A 14,199-nucleotide genomic window follows, 5' to 3' on the forward strand; every position below is an offset into this window, starting at 1 on the left:
CGGTGACCCAATCTGAAGATCCCACCTTAGCAAACCCGACAGATGCACTTCTCCGGGGTCACCTCCTGCTTTCACCAGTACCATCAGTTCAAACAACTCCGTACCCGACTTGGTCATGACCTCTCTCCTTGGTCAACAAAGTCTACACCACCTAGTCTACATACTACTAGTCTACTACACACCGGTACCCAGCATCACTGATGCCTCTTCTACATACCGCTACTCTCGCATCCCATACTGCGAGCACTTCACCAATGGGTACCGCTGTCAACACATTCTTAAAACCCACCGGCACCAGGCATCACTGAGACCTAATCCGGAGACCCCGCCCGGTTTCTTTATCTCACGTTGACGACTTCTCCTCATGGTACCGGCAACTCTCGCATCCCACCTGAATCTCGCTGCCATCACCACGACCATCATCATCTTGGTTGCTCTCACTTACAGACTCACCGGTACCGCCTTCACATCCCGGTCAAGTCATTCCAAGGCTTCACCAACCCATGCTCTCCCAGGCAGCAGAGATCCTTCGGGATTAAAAAAAAAAAGAAAAAAAAGGGGGGGAGGGGAAGAACAAGATTCTACTCTGGGCACCCCACTACCCACCTTCTCTCTCGGTAACTTACCAATACCAGCTGTTGCTCTAGATCACCGATACCACTCCAGCTCATCGGTACCGGCGCCTCAAGGAATAGTTCTGCTCTGGACACCCATCCCCCCGGTGACACACTCTCTTGGCAGCACCCTCCAGGAGCCCCAGCTATCACCCCTTTGCAGCACCATGATCTCTCAGGAACCTCTCCGATGCTCGACTCACGACAGCGAGTTTCTTTTTCTTTTTTTAGTCAGACCTGCACCGCAGTACCGCTGCAGAAAGCTAAGTCCTTCTCAATTATACATATATGCCTGTGTCTCTGGGCATTCATACATGTCTCTGGGCATTTCCATAGATATATACATACATGTGCCGGTAGGACCATGCATTCAGCCATCATTTAACAAAGCATAATTGGATTGTCTGATTGTCACCATGCCTCTGCAGCATATATATACATATATCTATGTCCAGACCCCATCACAAATGAGTACTCACCATGCTTTTGGACATTCATGCATGTGTCTGCATGTATCATTGGCAAAAGCATAATTGATTAATTACTGCTGACGCACTCTTCATCGGTTGAATCTTTGATTCCATGTGCCCACTGACACACTCTTGACTACACTTCAACATGGTCAGCCATGTCCTAACTAGCACTGCAATTTAAAACCATGCATACGACAACTCTACAAGCAAACTTAGTGCTTAGATATATTTGTTATTTATTCTTGCACCTTAATTAATGTCTGCACAATAATTATATGCACAATCATATAATTATATACACATAATTATATGCACAAGCATATGTACCGTGCATCCACAATTACCTACTATACCAACAGTATGCTCCACACCACCATGCACATTGTCTTAACAATTAAGCATGCTCACACCAATGATGAATAAATGGTAAATAGGCTGCCACATTATATATCCCTAGTATTCACTAGATCAATATAAGGATCCAATGCCTCTATGGCTCTATATACATTGCTATTTACGAGTTTGCTCTATTGCTCTTTGATAGTTGATTGTTCATATAAATTCGGTATGCCACCAAATTATGGTCATCAATGTACATTATTATGCTAATTATACCACTTGCGCTTTCATTTGAGTGATGCATGCAACAATCATTCAAAGATGGCAGCACATTGTACAACCATATTGTATTTAAATTAGTTACGTAAATCAAATGAACAAAGTACTAATCACTTGTTTATTTTTGAGGAGTCACACTCACTCAACCGGGCACCTCGTTATACGAACAAAGTCAAGCAGACTATCGATCATTACTTGTCGATTACATGGAGCATCATGCGGACAACTCTAACATGATTTTGTACTCGGATCAATCCCAATTTTCAACTTCTCCAATCGGCAAAAGATAAGTTCTCATTTACACTCTTAAAGTTGACTAATGCAATGCATTACATGCTTCAAATAATGATTACAATAATCTAAGCATGCCTATGACACTTGCTAATTTAACTAGCATATCCTATTATGCCTACGCGTTTATGTCATACTTTAATTTGAATGCAAATCAATTAAATTGCTACATATACACATGTGACACTCACAAAAATAAATGCAACATGCATCTCATAAATCCTCGCCCCGAGCGCGGCACCCCCAAGGGGTAAGTCAAGGTCATGTCATTACACAAATCCTATCCAATCGGTTAGGTACCCCAACGGGGTTACAAGGCCAATGCCATCATTCTTACCGGGGCCACGCCACCGGGTAAAGGAGGCCTACAGGCCCTCATTCAACCCCATTGGGTTAAGGAGGCTCAAGCCCTCACGTGACCCCACCGGGCCACGCTGTACAAGCCCTCATGCTACCCCATCGGGGACGAGAGGCATCAAGCCCTCATGCTACCCTATCGGGTATCAGAGGCATAAAGCCCTCATGCTACACTTCCGGGTATTAGAGGCATCAAGCCCTCATGCTACCCCATCGGGTACGAGAGGCATCAAGCCCTCATGCTACCCCATAGGGTACGAGAGGCATCAAGCCCTCATGCTACCCCATAGGGTACGAGAGGCATCAAGCCCTCATGCTACCCTATCGGGTATCAGAGGCATCAAGCCCTCATACTACCCCATCGGGTACGAGAGGCATCAAGCCCTCATGCTACCCTATCGGGTACGAGAGGTATCAAGCCCTCATGCTACCCTATCGGGTATCAGAGGCATCAAGCCCTCATGCTACCCCATCGGTACGAGAGGCATCAAGCCCTCATGCTACCCTATCGGGTATCAGAGGCATCAAGCCCTCATGCTACCCTATCGGGTACTAGAGGCATCAATCCCTCATGCTACCCTATCGGGTACTAGAGGCATCAAGCCCTCACTTTACCCTTCCGGGTATCAGAGGCTCAAGTCCTCATTCTACCCTTCCGGGTATTAGAGGCTCAAGTCCTCATTTACCCTTCTGGGTATCAGAGACCCAAATCCTCATTCTACCCCATCGGGAACCATAGACTCAAGCCCTCAGAAAACCCCACTTGGTACCGAAGGCGGGGTAAGCCAAGGTCCAGTCCCTTGCTTTTGAGTCACCTCACCTCCCGAGCGCTCTTTACACTTGGGGGACTTATTCATACCACTTATCACAAGTGGAGGTAGTTCCCGATCGGGACTATCATTGAGCTTCACGCTCATACTTTTCGTGCTACGGTTTATTAATGGAAATATTGAAATTTTTCCCCTAGTGTTGGTCGCAATAATTAAATTTCTTTTACATCCCATTAATAAAACCATAGGACAAAACTCTCACAACCTATCATCCGCTCTACACGAGCGAGCTCAACTCTTACATTCCCGTTACACATGAGCCAAACAACTGGGTTATGGCTTATATGTTCGGGTTAAGTAAGTTAGAGTTCCTTCCTCTAACCTATACTTGGGGGACTATCATGGTCACGCCATAGTCTCGCTAGTATTGTCAATGGTTACTTCGATACCGGAGCTTCATTCTTAGCCTTACCGGCTTCGTTTACCGAAGCCTAAATCCAAATTCCTGTTTTACTACGTGACTTGGGGGACTCGGCGAGTAACAACACTCCCAGTCTTAACATGTGTTCATCATATGCATACAACGTATACATATCATTGTATTCATCACACATCTATGCATCATATGCACTTTGTATGATATCACAACCACATACATTTTCGACTTATACCTCATACGTCAAACATTACATAATATGTGCATACACACATTGTGTAACATGCATCTCACATAAACATTCACGCACCTCGATGCGTTTGACTCAAATGTCACTTAGATTGCCCTAGCGCAATCAGTATGTATTTTGTACACTCTTATCTTATTTGCAGGTACTAGCGTTATGAGGGCCATGGCACCAACCTACCCGTAGAGTCCCTTCTTACTTGCGGAGTTCAGGGACTAGTATGGGTATGGCGTTCAACAAGGTCATCACTCATACTTGGCGGCATCACATTTAAACTCCCCAACCAAGAAGCGCCTCTTATTCGGGGACTTGGGGGACTTGTACATACCACATATATTACATACCGCCAAGCATAATCAACGACCTCATAGGTGGGCCCCGCGGCATGGCTAGTCCCGCCTACAACATGCATCCGGTAGTCCGACACCCGAGCTACCTCGCTATGGTGGAGGTCGGCCGGTACCTTGCTAGGAGGCCACCCTCCCATGCTCTCCAAGAGGCTTCAAGAGAAGCAATATATGTATTATTATCCCACATCGAGGATATGTAAATAGAGTGGGACTTCCCTTAGCTATAAAGGGAAGTCCTCCCCTTCTTAGAAAGGATGGATCCATGATCCCCACACTTGTATCACTACAAAGGTCACTTGACCTCACTCATAGTAAAATATCTAAGTGGACGTAGCCTTGCCCAGAGTGCAAGGTGAACCACTATACATCCGGTGTTATCTCTCTCTCTCTCCCCATCATGCTTCTTAGTTTCCGTATTCTTTAGTAGAAACAGTTACACTTTTGAAGCTTTCCTTAGCGGCTTGGCAACAAGGTGATGAACTCGTCTCTGCTATGGTGGTGGAGCGTCCTTGACTTAGCGCCTAAGAACTTCGTAGATTGATGGAAGGAGGGTGGTCACGGTCTTGTAGGTGATGGAGGTTTGAGAAGTGAATTGGGCAGAGCTATGGAATAATTTTTAGCTAGGAACTGATAAGCTAGGAAGTGATCTTGGTCAGGAAGTGATGCTCTTGGTGTTGAGAATGGCTGCTATTTATAGTGGAATTCTCCTATCTTGTGATGTAATCATGGCCAATCATCTAGAGGTGATTTCTCCTCCAAATTTGCTTGATTTTCTCATGACAAAGTCTTGATTTTTCTGATCTCTTTTCCCCTTAATGGCTCATTGTATATGTCTTGAATAGTGACCAGATACATCCCTTTTTCCTCTCCTTTGAATTGCACTAATTTCTTCCAAGAATTGTGCACACAATAAACTCCTACAATCAAGAAAAATCAGAATTTAATTAGAGTTTATAATCAATAAGAAATCAGATAATTAGGAATAAATATTGATTAAAAACGATCCATTTTATCTCCTCGAATTCTTCCTGATTAATCCTTCTTGATTTCATCACTCAAGAGTTTTTCATGGGATGGACTCTCTTTAAAACAAGAAAATCAAAAATTGGAAAGTTTAAAAGAAGACAGTTCCCAAAAACAAAATAGGAAATATTTCCTAAAATAAAAGAGGAAAGTTTCTAAAATAACTCATCCTTCATTTACGAGTCATTTATGCTCTTTTTTTACCTCTTTTCACCATTTTCGACCATGAAGTAGTTAAAAACATAAACTATATTATAATTATTAATTTTAAGAGAATAACTTAGCCAAATGAGGAAAAATATATATTAAAAATGTCACACTTCGTGCTCTTATCAGCCACTCAACTCGAGGCTGGTTTGACGCGGCGAGGAACAACTCGTGCAACCCGACAAACTGATGTCCAAACGCCAAGCTGAATGGTGATTGCTGGATGGTCGTCGAACGAACGGTCCTGTCCAGTCCACCAAACCCGAGCTTCTCACAGAGATGGAACAACAACTCTCGCTCAGGATCGGTATGAAACTTCGCGTAGGCAGAGAATGAGTCCAGGCCGCCCTGCTGTAATTCAATCCCCAGCGACGACCGCAGTCACCCTCGGCGGGGCTTGCTTGGCCTTCTTCTATTGGCGGGCCCCAATGGTCTCCGCATCGGCTGCATCGTCCTCTTCATCAGTATCGTTCTGCCGCCGCTTCCTTCGCAGTATTGCCCGTGTGGCACCAGTGAAGACAGGCCTCGTTTTCATCTGCGGTTCCAGCCCCGCTATGGTCACTGGTTCCTTTGAAGGCACCACCCTCTCCTTCTGGTTCCCACGCCGATTGGCGGGCACTCTCTCTTTCGGCTGCATGGGCGTTGTAGGGACCTTGCTCCCGCTGGCAGCCCTACGGTTGACGCCAGTTCCCGCCTGAACCACGGGAGCACCATCTGCACTAAGGTGAGAGTAATGCGAAATCGATAGCACCATTGGAGTTTCAGACTGGCTCACCGCCAGTGTCTGTGGATTCACGACTGTCTTCTGAGCCGCCAGCCCAGCTGCGTACATACCTTCCAAAAAATTATTTTTCTGTACTCGATCCATGGCTTTGGCAAAGGCGTCACGGTTCGCTTTGTTCCCTAGTGGAGAATCTACATAAACAACGAGTTAGCCTGATCCAAAGCGGGCTAGGGCACGGATCAGCGGAGGTTACTTACCAAGAGCGCGTGTTAACTGTTGATCGACCAACAGCTCCCACTAGGTAAGCAGGTGGAGATCTAGCAGGTTGCTATTCTGCCAACAGCCTCTGATCCTTGCCACACGAGACTCTTCCTGGAACGTCAGGTTATAGTGCAAGCCCGCTACAAAAAAAAGAAGAAGAAATCGTTAGAGCAAAATAAAGATCATAATACAAGCAAAACCACTAACTCTGAGCAGCGGAGGCCATCGACAACCTTGGATAGGTTGGAACTCAGACTTAAACATAAATGTCGACGCCCCCTCATTTGACCCTACTTGATATTCCCATCCCACGGTGGCAACGCAGAAGGTCCCCCGCCAGGGAGACATGGAATCCTTCAAATTCTCGATCAGCTTGGGCTCCCTCTGGTGACGACTCAAGTTCACCTGCCCACTGCAACCTTGGCGCTTCACGTACACCAACTCGTAGAAGTGTAACACCTCCGCCATAGTTCGATCCTCATAACCGGACAGGCACTATAGTGAGTTGAGTGCCATCAGCAACCGCCACATGTTGGGGCAAACCTGCCTAAAGGTGAGACCAAACTCACACACTAGGATCTGGAGGTTGGGGAGCAGCGGAAAGGTGACACCTTGGCGGAAGATGACATCATGAACGATAACATACCCCGCTGGTAGAATGGAAGCCTTTTCATCAGCAATCGGAGGACGTAATTTCACCACTCTAGGCAGGCGGAACACCCGCTTTAGACTATTGACGGTGGCCACAGTCATAGGCCCTCCTGCCTCATCAACAGCGGTGCCGTCACATAGAACCTAGGCAGACTCCATCTCTTCATCGCTAGCATCTCCCCCGCCAGCAGAACCGCCAGCAGCACTATTGCTCTCTGGAAGCCCAGCGTGACCCATCGATACCTCCCAGGGTATTGTCTGTAGCGACTGGATATTTAGCTGTTCAGACAGTAAGGTTTCTGCATGGGCAGACAGACGCAACGAGTCAATAAATATCATATCCGCCACGCTGAGCGACACGTCAGACCCAGAATCCTCACTGCTCAAGACCTCTGCGATGCTAGCCATTACAAACCCTAAAACCCACATAAGTTAGTTCAACAAAGATCTAAACTGTTTATGTGTCAGATTATAGCCAAGAACATCAAGAACACCCATTCCCAGAAAAACCCAGAAAATGCCAAAACAAGAAGAAAACACATCCACACTCAAACCTAGATTCGACTATCTAGCCAGACAAGAAACCTCATTCCTCTGTCAAACACCTAAAACCCACCCCTAAAACACAACTCTAGACCCTTAGATACACCGGAGGATGGCAAAAACCAATTCGAAAAAAAAAAAAAAACCAAAAACTGACAGGAGCAAACAAAAACCCAATAAATCAAGGACGAGATTTGAGCTACCAACCTCAAAGATGGAAACTCTGGTATGCTCGAGGGTGCTCGTCTTTGCTTCAAGAGGTCTTCGTCCCCCAAAGATCGACAACTTCACAGATATTGCAGAATCTTCTCTTCTTGGATCTCAGAGCAAAGGCTTGAGGACAACAATATTAGTTGAAAGTGCAAAGTGTTGAACCACTCAGTTTCCCTCTCTTTTATGTCAACATCAAAGTAATCTAGCCGTCCACTGAAAAATGACATCACACGACAGCCGTACACGTGTCCCACGATCACACTTACTTTTCGGATTAACCGAGGCGTCGCCTCAGTTATAAAATCCACAATTACTCGCATTAATGGGGAAGAGACGGGCGTGCTACGGGGATGTTGTTCCACATGCTAACCCAATACATGTCAGCCACGTGTCGGGTGCCGTTAGACGAAGCGTCTGTCAGAAGTAACATCCACAAAGAAGGTATACTAACCGTCAGGAGCGAGATAGTCTCCGCTAAGTGCAACTCCGCTAGCGGAACTTATCCCTTTCTTCTTGCAAGCGAGTCTCTGCTAAGCGCAACACCGCTAGCGGAACTTCTCCCTTTCTTCTTTTAAGCGAGATAGTCTCGGCTTAATGCAACACCGCTAGCGAAACTTCTCCCTTTCTTCTTGCAAGCAAGAGTCTCCGCTAAGCGCAACACCGCTAGAGGAACTTCTCCCTTTCTTCTTGCAAGCGAGTCTCTGCTAAACGCCACACCGCTAGCGGAACTTCTCCCTTTCTTCTTGCAAGTGAGATAGTCTCTGCTAAGTGCAACACCGCTAGCGGAACTTCTCCTTATCTTCTTGCACGCGAGAATCTCCTCAAAGCATAACTCCGTTATGGGAACTTCTCCTTATTGCAAGCAAGACAGTCCGCTGAACAACAACTAGCAAGGTCCCCGCTACAATTCTTGCCTCTTACTATCAGCAGAGGGACTTTCGCCAACGGCAATTCCCGAGGTGATGCCTCATGCTATCGGCGATCGCCACGCGGCGTTACAGTCAAACCTACTACGACCGCCACGCGGCATCACAACAGTTACGTCCCTACGGGATAGGGGGACTTGTAAACAGTACGACAGCCCTGATCAGGCATGTTGACCCCCGCCACTCGGGTATCAAAGCTTGGGCCCACTACCCAACACCCTCTGCTCCGCACAGCTCCTCTCAACAAAATAATATAATGACCAAACGGAGGTCTTTCTTAGCCGGGGAATAGGGGACTCCCTGGGGGGACTAGAAGGGGCCCACCCGAAAGGGTATAAAGCGTTTGCTCAGTAAGTCCATGGTTGACAACGCACTAACACTAATTATGCTCTTGCAAGTCTAGCAGAAGTAACGCTTCAAACCGCTAGGCAACTCCCCAACCAAGATGACTCTCCTTGACTGGGGACTTGGGGGACTTGTACTTACATGAGTATTTTCCAAGCATAATTAGCTAGAATGAGCCACGCTCATGCTACCGCCAGCGATACCAACTACCACCAACTGTGTGACCTACGGAAACACATCCAAGCAGGCTACCGCCTGAGCCCCGGCTCACCCCCAGATCATCACTGACGTGCCGCCACGCACTACGCCAAGATGTCATCAGAAGTTGTGAACTGAAGCATATCAGTCCCACATTGAAAACAAGGAAGAGGTCATTCTCTTCCCAACCTATAAAACGTTCTCTCATCTCTCCTAATTAATTATGCGTTTACTACTTACCTACTGTTATTCTGTCAACACAAATACATTGACTAACTTAGGCATTGGAGAAGAGAAGACCGCCCAGCGCAGTCTCCCTTTGACGACTCTTTATATTTCACTTGACAGGTAGCGGCAGAAATGATCATATCATGAGTAGCGGTCCTCCCATCGGACCAGCGTTAACCAAGGTTTAGCTACCGTTGAACTTTAGACATTAACGAATAGGATACTAGGAAACCCTAGAACCGAGAACTCTCCCCTTTCTCCCTTGCAGACGTGTCATTCTCTCTCTCTCCCGACCTCTCGTTCCCTCTCTCACCTTCACCTTCTGCCAACATTAGAAAGCACCATTTCCGGCCACCACAAAATGTCACATCCACCACCAATCGGCGCAGCACCTAAACCCGACCAAAGCCCAAGCCTCACCACCGACATGCACTACTGGCAGTCTCCACACGCCACAACCCAGGGCTGTGACACCATTGTGGCTCGACCCTTGCCGGTTTCCAGCCATCCCTTCACCGCACAGCCACCGTCCCTCCACTCAGCAAGCAACAAGGAGCAAAACCCATAAGTCTCGGTACCCACCGAAGCGGGGTAACGCAGTACGAGTTTCCCCAGAACTCGTAGCTTTGCATGCCTTCATTCTCCGGTCTCTAGCTCGAATCGAGCTAAACCACTTCCATAGTTCGAATCAGCGTCTCACGATTTACAATAGCCCAAAAAATCCTGACCTCTAGGTTAGGCCAGAACCACCGCAAGCGCCGCCACTTGTGGTTGCCATACTCCCAGGTCGTCACGATTAGGTAATTGTTGTACCCTCTTTTCGATTAAACATCCAATTTCAATTTAGATTGAGAAACCCTAACCCACCTCAGTTTAATTTGGAATTGAGGTTTGTGGAATCTGGAAAATTGAAGCTTTGGAGAAGAAATGAGTTATTGGGTTAGTTTCGATTAAAAATGATTAAGGTAAGGACCTCAAACTCTATTCTGGATGCGAAATTGGTTGAGTGTTGAATATTGATTGCATTGTTTTTTGCTAGAGGTCTGAATGGGTTGATGGTGGTGAACTTCCACGATTTGGCTTCTAATTTGGAAAAGTAGAAATGGTAAGGGCCTGGTTTGGTGATCTTGCAATTTTTGTGGTTGAGTTGAACACAATTATGATGGTGATTTGAGCATGTTGTTGAATGGGCTGGAAAATGGATTGAATGAAGTTAATTTAAGATGACATTTTTGAGTCAAATGCTTAAACAGTTTGGTAGTTGAGATTGAAATTGGTTGACTGTGACAGAGTTGGTTTTGTCAATTAAGAAGGTGTATCTGATATCAATTTTGGAAATTTCTTTTTGCCGAAGAGTTTATTTTGGTGGTAATTGAGAATTAAAACTCAATGTATTGAGTGAAGTCAAGGAGATTAAATAATCACAATTGTTTCAGAAATTGATTATGAAAATGTTGGATTTTATTTGATTGAGCTAAATTAGGATATTGGATTAACATTCATGAAACAAGGTTAAAAATATGATCATTTGGGAATGGTAAGAATATGATCATTCGGGAATGGTAATTACTATTTATTTGCTAGTATTTAATGATTAAGTAAAAATGGTCAAACTGGTTGACTTGAAATACATTAAGGAAATAGGTATAATCACCATATCCCGAAAGGAGTTTGAAAGGCGAAATCATTCGGGGATGGTAATTATTATTTAATTGCTTAAGGTTTAAAAGCTAAATAAATGAGGTCAAACCGGTTGACCGAAACTTTAATATGGAAAGAAGTGTGATCACCATATCCCGAATGAGCTTACTACGTTAAGTGAATTGTTCGGGAATGGTTACCCTTAAATATCGGTTCAGGATAAATTGGTAACTCATAAAGAAATTGAACGATGTGAAGTAATGAATTGAGTACTTATCGGATTTAGTTTTTGTTAAAGGACTCGAGCGTGTGCACATGGATTTGGATAAATGATCGGAAGTCGAGAATGAATCTAATTGTGGACGAGCACTCCATATCCAGGTAGGGTGAGTTGTCCCTTCCTTGTTAGAGGATTTTCGATATACATGGAATTCTCTAGTATAATAGTATGTTGCCTGCAAGCACGTTTCTCATTGTTCATTAGTCGATGCCTCGTGATACCTGTGTTTTCATAACTGATGATTGCTGATTGCGAAAACCAAGGCTAGACTTGCATGTTAAGATAATATACCCATTGTATGTTTGTACTTGTGACCAGAAAGTGAATGGGACCTAGACGCGTTAATTCCTAGGGATCCCACTATGTTGATAACCGTGAACCTCCGGAGGGGACTGTGCTCCTATGTTCGTCAAGGAAAAAGGTAAGTACCGACGGTGAACCAGTCATAGGATATTCAGGGCCAGGAAATGGACACTTTTGCTCTTGTAGTCACAAGCACTACAGAGTAGTTGGCCGGTTCTTGAAGGATGACGAACCGGGTCTGTCATCGATTGTTTTAGAGTAGCCAGCAGGTAAGTATCTTAGAGTTCCAAGTTGTGTGAAGCATGCTGCATATGTTTTATAAAAGAGAATAAATGTTTGTGGTTGCCTCTCTATAAAGTATTTTCGTTTAACGTGCACAATATTATGTAGTAAATATTTTCAAGTATATTATTTTTCAAACCTAGCATGGGCTGGCCCTTACTGGGCATGCGAGGACAAAAGCTCACCCCTACAACAGTGTGCAGGTTTCGAGCATGTGGTCGGGGCGTACAGGGGAGGCGCATGGCCGGCTTGGCGTATTTCTCTTTGACTTTGTTAAATTAAGGTCTTTGTCCTTTACTGGGTTTTGAAGGTCCCTTATTTGTTTACTCTCTTACTGATTTACTTATTTGTTTACTACTTGCTTATTTACAAAATTTCGGGAGACCCGTAACCCTAGGGCGCGTCTCTCATACTTGTGTTTACTTAGTGATTTGTTATTTTCCAAAGCTGGGCTCATATTGTAAGCCCAAAGCTCATAGCCCATTTTAAATTCTGCTTTTGAAAATATGTTGTTCGGTTGCTAGAATGATTTCTCCAGGAAAATGTTTTGTAAACCAATAACCTAAACCCAAAAGGCCTTGCGGTTTCGGGTTGATGAGTATCGGGATGTCATTCGTGACATGTCGGTTTCTCATTGGCTCAGAGTCGTGGCGCTGTGGGACCCCTCTCTCGGGTCACCACAGAAAATTTGGTATCAGAGCTCTGGGTTCAGAAGTACTTTTGAAATTGTTTTTGCAAAACTAGCAACCCTTTTCAAATTTTTCAAGTGTCGAATTTGGTTGAGCAAAACACTCGGTTTTCTTGGGCATTTAAAAATATATTTTTGACCCCTTTCTTTTATTTTAATCTTTTCGGATGATACCTTTTTACCTCATTTCACCTTCAAATTTTTTTCATTGAGGGTACTTTCGAGTTGTTCAAAGAATTATTATTGGATTTGAAAAGTAAAGATACCTTTGAGATTCCTTGGAAAAAAAAAATTTATTTAGTTTGTCTCTTTGTGGTGCTTTAAAGTTTTGTTTAAATTTTAAATTACCAATGCCGTCATGATGCCACTCGACCACAAACGCTCCAAAGGTAGTAAGTATGAAAATTGGATAAAGTGTTGGGTAAATTATTAGGGGATTGAGCACTAAGGAGTTAACGAGGTTATATTGCATGAATTGGTACTCGGAAAAGTAGGTTAGAGATGAAGTTGAAAGGAATATTTGTGTACCCCCATGCTAGTGTTGTAGAGTAAAATTTTGTTGATGGATTAAAGTTATTGTACTACATATATTGTTGCACGTATTGAAAAATATGGTGTTGGGCAGATCAAAGTGAAAATTTAAGTAAAAAGTGAGATAATGACTCCTATGTAGTCATTTGGATCAGTGGTGTTCATATTTTCGCTCGATTTCCTCTTCTTTCTTCCGAGTGATGGCCCGACTGCAGCGGTTCCCCATCGATGCTCTACGGAAAGAAGGTGTGACTTTCGAGTAAGGTAGACACCTCTCAAGTACTGTTTCCCATGTGGTGGACTGATAGGGAAACTTGTAATGGCAACACAAACATGAAATTAAGTATTGCTTGGGCTTGGCATCTCCCCAATTCCATTGTTAATTGGTGGAACAATATGAAGCTTTGTTGCTTTGGAAAATCTAATGGTGTGTTGTTGTATTGACAAGATTATTTTGTTGGGAAACACAAGAAATTGAGGAATGACTAGTAGAGTCACAGAAACTATTCTTGGGTTGTCATTGGTCTGCGGAGAGTTGAGAAATTATGTTCTCTATAACCAGAGAAATTGTGGAAAAAAAAATAAATGATTGCGGTACCAGCAACGTACTTGGAAATGTTAGGACGCTTCGAGATCACAAGGTCATAACCTTGTACTGGTATTTAGTAGGATCACCAGCAACATTTCTAAGAGTGGTCAAGAAAAGATCTTTAAAGGTTTATAAACTTTAGCAGCCAGTTTTCTCCATTCTAAGGAATACCTAGTCACTTAATTTAGAGTCGAAGACGCTATGAATTTTGAGAAATGGGCGTGTTGACAAGTTACTTGTGTAAGACGAGATAATGATTAGATCTTTGGGGTGAAGCCAAATTGGTTGACATCAAGAAGTAGTCAAGGCTAGAAAATCCGAGTTGGTGCCTTATCCTACTAGGATGTGGAGAAATGAGATTAATGTGCCATGTAGAATTACATGTTGTGGCTTCGCCATCAAGAAAAGGG

This window comes from Rosa chinensis, chromosome 2 (genome assembly GCF_002994745.2).
Source record: "Rosa chinensis cultivar Old Blush chromosome 2, RchiOBHm-V2, whole genome shotgun sequence".
Classification (NCBI taxonomy): domain Eukaryota; kingdom Viridiplantae; phylum Streptophyta; class Magnoliopsida; order Rosales; family Rosaceae; genus Rosa; species Rosa chinensis.